Below are 7,270 nucleotides of genomic sequence, written 5' to 3'. Positions count from 1 at the left end.
TTAGTCTTACATCTTGAACTTTCTCACTGTTCCTTTCTGTTCTGGATTTCTTTTCTTTAGAGCAATAGTTTGTGACTGGGTCACGTGATAGTATTTCCAGTACTTTCAGTGCTACAATGGGCTCTATGTGGAAAGCATTTCTCGGGTGCTCCAGGCCTTTTTGTTTCAAACATTGGACATGTAAGATTTTATATATTTAAACACCATGAAGCAGAGTGTTTGGATACAAGCTATTTAGAGCAACTGACTGTGCTATTGCAACCCACTCAGGGCCCTGAGGGAGACCTATGAACAGAAAGATTTCTTCGAGCAATTCGGTATTGCCAAATACTTTGGTTTGTTATGGCTGCTGGACTGTGGGATGGAGAAGTATTGGGAAGATCTGTTCAGAGAACATTGTATTAAAAAAGGTCTGTTTAGAGATTTCAGGAAAGTATTCAGGAAAATGCTGCTTCTCTCTGCTCTGAACACCAGAACTGTGAAGAAAATACAACTTATATTGAGCATGAGGTAGAAATCAATATCTGAAACATCCTTCGAAAACAGAATTGAAAACTAACATCCTTTTACAGCTCATGCCAGAGAGAGTCTTTTCTTTAATTGAGCAAGTTACCATTTACAGCAATTTTAATAAAGGACCTCCTGGCAAAAAGACTAAAATGTAGCATATCCAAACCTTTTTATAGATAAAACAGCGTGTCCCTCAATATCCATACCTTGCTAGCATGTTTTGTGATGGAGATACATAGTCTTTGATAGTCCACATTAAACTTCAATTATATGTTGATAACATTTAGTTCCTTCCATTTACGGGATGTTTTTCTCTACTTTCCACCTTTTTTTTTTTGTGTGTGTGTGTGTGGAAACAATCAACCAAAAACATTACTCTGTCCCTTGATACCTCTCAAGAGCTCCACTACTCAGAATTTGCATGAATACTCCTGCAAACAGTCTCATGCCAGGGTTGGCTACAACACTAAGCCGTTGGTCTGGTACAGAGGCTGCTGTAGTACTGCACGCAGTTGTTGGCCTGCCTGGTCCTATGACCTGCCTTGCTTTACGGTGTGGATAACCAGTCCAGCCTTGGGGACCTTCTGTCTCTGAGGTTAAATACCTATACTTACCCACTGCTTATCCCAACCTGTGGTAATTGAGGCATTTTTTGACAGGTCATTACAAACAGGATTTCACAGCATGATAATCTCCAGCAGAGGGACTCTTACTTTATTCTTTTTTTTCTTTTTTCACACTTTGCTTATGACACCTCCATCTGTTTGCTTTTCTGTGCTTGTATCGTTGCTGTGAAAAAATAAAATGCAACCACATCCTTTTTTCTTTCTATGGACAGGACAGATGACATAAAAGTTCCCTCAAAGCTTGCATCATCTAGTGTTTTTAACTCATTGGACAGATGTCATTCAGGACTTACTCCTCCTCTCCATGTTTTTTCTGACCTTTGTCAGTCTCATGGTTGTAACAATCTGCTGAAATGTGGAAGGACTGAGCTTCGTAGCAGCATGCTGTCTGTGGGTCTGAACCAAAGCCTACTGTAATTGCTAGCCATCTTTAATTACTTCATTGGCTTTTGTGTCAGATGGTGAGTGTAGAAGACATACTAACTAGCAATCACTCTGGCTTCTTCTGGCACCTTGATTTCTACCTGAATACCTCATGAATACCTCAAAATTTCTTTGTTACTTTTCTTTTAATCTTCCCATTTTAATATCTCTGCTTTAATTTCCACAAGCTAAATCTGAAGAAACCTCTTTGATGTGAGTTCTGTGTGCTCCAACCCTTTCCCTTACTCTCCACAGAGATTTTGTCTCCACTGGTCTCCATATAGAATGTGAGCACAAGAAATCCTGGCTGGGCTTGGAACTTCACGGGCTCACTTCTAGGTGCTGAAATTACAGGTTTGTATGCTCTGAATGGAAGAACTGGCTTGGTCTCCTTACACACACCCAAATAAATCAGTAACATATCTTACTATATGGAGTCCCAAACCTGCTTTTGACTGGCTTCTTTTGCTTTCATCCCTACTTCTTTCTTCCTTTCCCCCCCTCACTACTGGGAGACCAAATTGTGATCTTTATCGTGATACTCCTTTAGGGAGCTAGGGAAGAAGAGTGCCACACTTCTATGATTAATCTTTAGGGACTGAAGGTTGGGGATGACTCTACCTACTTCTTGTCGTGTCCCCCCCCGCCCCCGTTTTTTTCCTTTCACCCCCCCAGTAACTGCTGTGGTATTGCTTTTCTGGCGAGGAGAACACTATTGCCCAGCCGTTGAACTGTGATGAATTAACCTGCTTCTCTGCTCCTTCGTTGTATTTCTCTGTGAATTGATACTTGCATGTTATGATACCAACATTGTATCATGCAGTAAAAGCCTGGAATTGGGAAAATGTGTGATCTGACAAGAAAGTGTATGCCTCCCATTATGGTGCCATACTTCAGCCCCTACCTCTGCTTTGGAAACAGTTGTCCTGTAGAGAAACCAGCTGGGTAGGACCGATAAAATTCACAGGCTGAGTGCTTTTCTTCTGTCAGCGGGTTATTTTTCTCTTAAATGTCTGGTTTACTTTTCATTTTTGTTTTAAGTAAGATCCCTTGGAGAGGAAAAGTACAAAATGCAGAAACTGAGAGACCGAAGAATGTACAGGAAAAGCCCTTTCTGTACCCATGAGTTTGTACTGCCTTTCCCTGTTTCTCAGTCCTTCGGCAGCAGGGACTAATCTTAATGATTCTGCACTGATGGAGAATTTTGAGCATGCATTCTGTTTTCCAAACAGGATCCTTAAAGTGTGATGCGCATTGTGGAATGTTTTACTTTTCATGTAGCTGCATGTAATTGTTCTTGAGCTGCCTTTTACCTAAGCAATTCACGTTAGTTTAAGCACTTCCAATTGCTGAATTAATATTCCTGATCATGTTAACAACATCTGGTTTGGGAGTTACTGCCTTTGCAGATATGCATGCAAAGCAGAGGGGGAGTGCTCTCTTGTAGAACTGCGCTGATGAGTGGTTGGGTAACCTCTTAACCCTGTGGAAATGCAACTACAACAGCGTACCTGATCATGTACTTGTCCAAGTGAGTTTGTGTGACATGAATGAAGGTTTTGTGGTGAGGAATGGGCATTTCTGTCACGTTTAGCACAGGGTAGCCTACATCCTCCTCCTCAACACTTCAGTTTGCAAAAAATGGCAAGTTTTTCTTGTCATAATTGCTTTTGTGCTTTATTAACTGTGTTTCTCCATGCCAGGATACACAATGACTGTTCTCTGTTGTGCTCAACATTATCTATGTTTTGGGTTGGTTTTTACAATGTGCGTATATCTTCTTTTCCATGTGGTGGTGGTACAGTGGGCCACAAAGGGGAAGGTCATTTAGGGATAAGTCAATAGATCTTTTTGCTTAAATTGTTACCCAATTGCATATGCTATAGCTGCTGATCTCATAGGCTAGTCCTGAAGCAGGGTCTTCTGGAAAGGCACTGTGTTAGGAAAGGAGGTGCCATGTTTTCTCTGTATTACCTTGAAATGAGTGCATTGCTGTAGAGCAGCATAATTCAGAGCATTACATGAAAAGCGTAATGGTCAGAGGAGATACAATAACAGCTCCATCAAATATTGATAAAGTAGGATTATTAATTAGAGCAGGGGTGTGGGATTAAAATGTCCCTTGAGTTTCATTCCCCATTTGATGTGAGAGTGCGGTTTTGCGGTCAGAGAGTGGGAAGCTCAGGACAACTGGAATCTTTTCTCATCTCTTCAATGTGTTTGCTTAATGTCCTTAGTAGTTCAGTGAATGTATAATACTATTGACCAGAGTTCATAGAATTATGATATGATCCTATGGTGGCACTGCTGAGAGTGAACTTTACAATGATCTTTCTGTTAGTGTAGCTTAGTCTGATTTGTAACTTGTAAAAAAGAAAAGCACCTCTGAACAAGCTGATAATTTGCAGTCCTGTTGTCCTGGAGTCTCATTCTCCTTCAAAGAGCTACATGCTTTTGTGAGGTGGTGAAAACACTGAATCAGTACCATGGAGCAGAGAGCATATGCCATTGGACCGCTTGGCCCTCTAGTGCAGAGTGGAGGATAGCATTTTGCTTTTGACAGCGTGTATAGTGCTGAACTAAATAGATATCAAAGCAAAGAGAATGGAATGAATTTCCCAGTTACACAGCCCTTGTTTAAAAAGGAGCTTTCAAATGTCTCGCGCTTAAACAAGACACTGCAGGTCAGAAATGAGATTTCCTTTTAGAACAAAGCCCTGATCTGTATTACTAATAACAGCTGAGATCATTAAAATAGAAAGAATTTCCCTTTGAATTTCTTTTGAACAATATCTGCATTCTCTGTGTCACTGGTGTTAGCTTTTCTTTTTCCCACAATTTTGATCCACCAGGACAGTGCAGTAAGGATTTGGTTTCCTCTTTAGGTTCTTACCGGTTCTGATATTCTACCTAGAAGTGTTTTAGACCTGTTATAATCATACAAGTTCTGTAATTTAATTCTTCTATTCCTGTGCGCAAAGTGCGCATTCTTGGCATCCCTCAGTATGTGTCTGTATGTGCAGTAGCGTTTTAACATTCCGTGTGTGCCCCAAGACTTTTTAAACTGCTAAAACTCTCCAACTAAAGCATTTTCTCTCCCCCCCCCCAGCATTTTCCTGCTCTCTCTAGAGCCATTAGATGTTCTGACTATGCACTTCAGGAGATCAATATGCTTTTGGTATTCAGAGGCATTATCATTCTGAGACTGTATGACTAGTATGTATTCATCCTATTAACATCTGCTCAAAATTCCCAACATCCCACCACAGCTAATGGAGAATGACCATTTTGTCCTTGGTCAAGCTCTGTGGATCAAGTGCCTGACACCTGGCTTATTGTCGGACAGATTCCATTTCACTCTCTACTTTGTTTTGACCTTATTTCACTCTGGAATCTCAGTTTCAGCTGAAGATGGATGAATGAATTGGGAAGCATTGTGTCCGTTTCTGCTGTGGCAATTCCTGTGTGTTACGGCCCAAATAAGTTACTTGGTTCCTAAATTGTAGGAACTTGTTCTGACCTAACAGTGAGATTCTATCAGTCCATGAGGATTTGCTCATAATTGAAGTACGCTTTCTGTAAAGCAATAGGAAAAGACAAGAGACCAAGTCCTCTGGTGGGCAGAATGTCCTTTCTGGCTAATCTAATGGAGGATTATGAGCCTTTAAAGTCATGGAAAGAAGATGAACTATGGCTTTGACTTCACTTTTAACTGGTGCGAATATGAAGTGTCAGTTTGATGACTTTAACAGAAATTGCCAATAGGGTTAAGTTGCTGTGGGGAAAGAAGCAAGGAAAGTGGAGTTCAATGTGTATCAGTGTTGAAGTTAACAGTCAGGAGTGGATTCACTATTTTAAAGTCATGTCTGAAGGACGTAACCTCTTACTGAATGGGAAGAAACTGTTTCAAGGTAGAATAACATGTAGAAATGTGTTGACATTCCTGGCTGTCTCCCATGCATTTTGGTTGCTTTTGTACATGCATTCATGTACTCCTGAAAGTTGGTTGCTATAATAAGAGGTGCTAGATCATTCACATGTAGTGTGCACTCTTGAAGGCTACTTAGGGTTAACTCTGACTACCAGAAAAATTCGAAGCGATCATTAGCTCGTTCAAGATTTCAGGGAAATGGCTGTATGATTCCTCACATTATAAGAGGAAATGTTATAACAGCCCATACAATTGACAGTATTGCAGGTTGACTTTTTACCTAAGTGAAATGAAGCTGTTAAATCTCAGAAATACTGGGTCCTGTGTAGTGATTAATCTCCATGTTACATTGTCTGGCATGAAGCAAAGGAAATGTAGAAGCAAAGGGAACGTATATTTTAACAAGCTTTACAGAGAAGTAAAAGTGGAATTGAAGAAATTTTCATTTAGTCTCATATAGTACAAGTGACAATAGTTTGTCATTTTCTCAGAACACACACCTCTAAAGAGATTTTCTCCTTGCTTGCTTCTCAGATTCCGTTTGCGCCAGAGTGATTGCCCTACTGACCTTCTGGGAAGTGAGACTAGCAGAAATATGCAAAGTCCCTTCGTTCACAGCCATGCATTAAAAAGGGTTTAGGATCAAATGGAGTTTAAATCTTCAGCCAAAGATTTTTTTTTTTTTAAAAGCACTCATAGGCCCTCATGAAACATCTGTGACTCACTGAATGTACAGGTTAGCAAAGCTGAAGATCCAGAGATCGATTCATACACCATGGAGTGAAATTAATTTTCTGCAACTGTTCTACTATTACAGGAAGCTCAGCCCATCTATACTTTGGTTTGCCTTCTGGTCACAGATACATGAAAGGAAATTTTTCTGAAGTCGTGTCCTGTAATAGAAAGAGGAGGACCTGAAGATGAGTTGGAAGCAGAAAGGTTCATCATTTGCCTAGATAGTATAGCTAGGCTGGCATATGCAGTCACTCCCAAAGCAAATGAGAATTAAATTGTCAGGTTTGTGACTTTTGTCTTACAAAGCATTCAAGCATAATAAATAATACTGACAAACTGGCCTTGGCATGGAAAACTTCTTTAAAAATAAAAGATGCTGCTTCTTACTGGGATATATGTAGGGCTGACTTAATTGAATGGTATTTCTCAGGGATAAAATGGATTGTGTTCCAATAAGCTGTCAGTTGTCATGTTTCTTTCCAGAAATTATATGCATAATTAGTAAATGGCAAGACTGGATAGGCATTAGACATCTGATTTAATGTATTAGAATTCTTTCCATGTTTCTTCCCATAGTTCTTGGGAAGTTTCTAGATCCATCCTCTTAAATATTTTGTATGCAACTTCATAAGAAGCCTTATAAGTCTCTCATTAGAGCGAGATGCTTTGGTGCTTATTCTTGCTTTTATTGAAACCATTGTAATCCTGATGAAGTTACCATTATGCTTTTACCAGGATTTACCAGTGCTCTATTCCTATGGTTGTATTCAAAAATGGGTTGGAAAACTTTAAGACAGTTCCCCATGTGTTCGCTTCCATCTGCTGAGGTCACTTTCTACTGTAAGTTTTTGAGTGCCTGTGTGAATATGAACTCTTCTGCTTCAGAAGAGTTTGCTGCTGCTGCTGCTTCCCCTTCCCACACCTGAGGCCTTTGGCCATGCAGTCACAGGACTGGTTGCTCTTAAATTCCAGCATGAAAAACAGAGGCCCTCAGCTTAAAAATGTTCTGTATAGCAAAGTGCACAGTAAAACACCTAGAACTGCA

This window comes from Phaethon lepturus, unplaced genomic scaffold, assembly GCF_000687285.1.
Source record: "Phaethon lepturus isolate BGI_N335 unplaced genomic scaffold, ASM68728v1 scaffold22212, whole genome shotgun sequence".
Taxonomy (NCBI): domain Eukaryota; kingdom Metazoa; phylum Chordata; class Aves; order Phaethontiformes; family Phaethontidae; genus Phaethon; species Phaethon lepturus.
Note: the sequence above shows the minus strand (reverse complement) of the source record.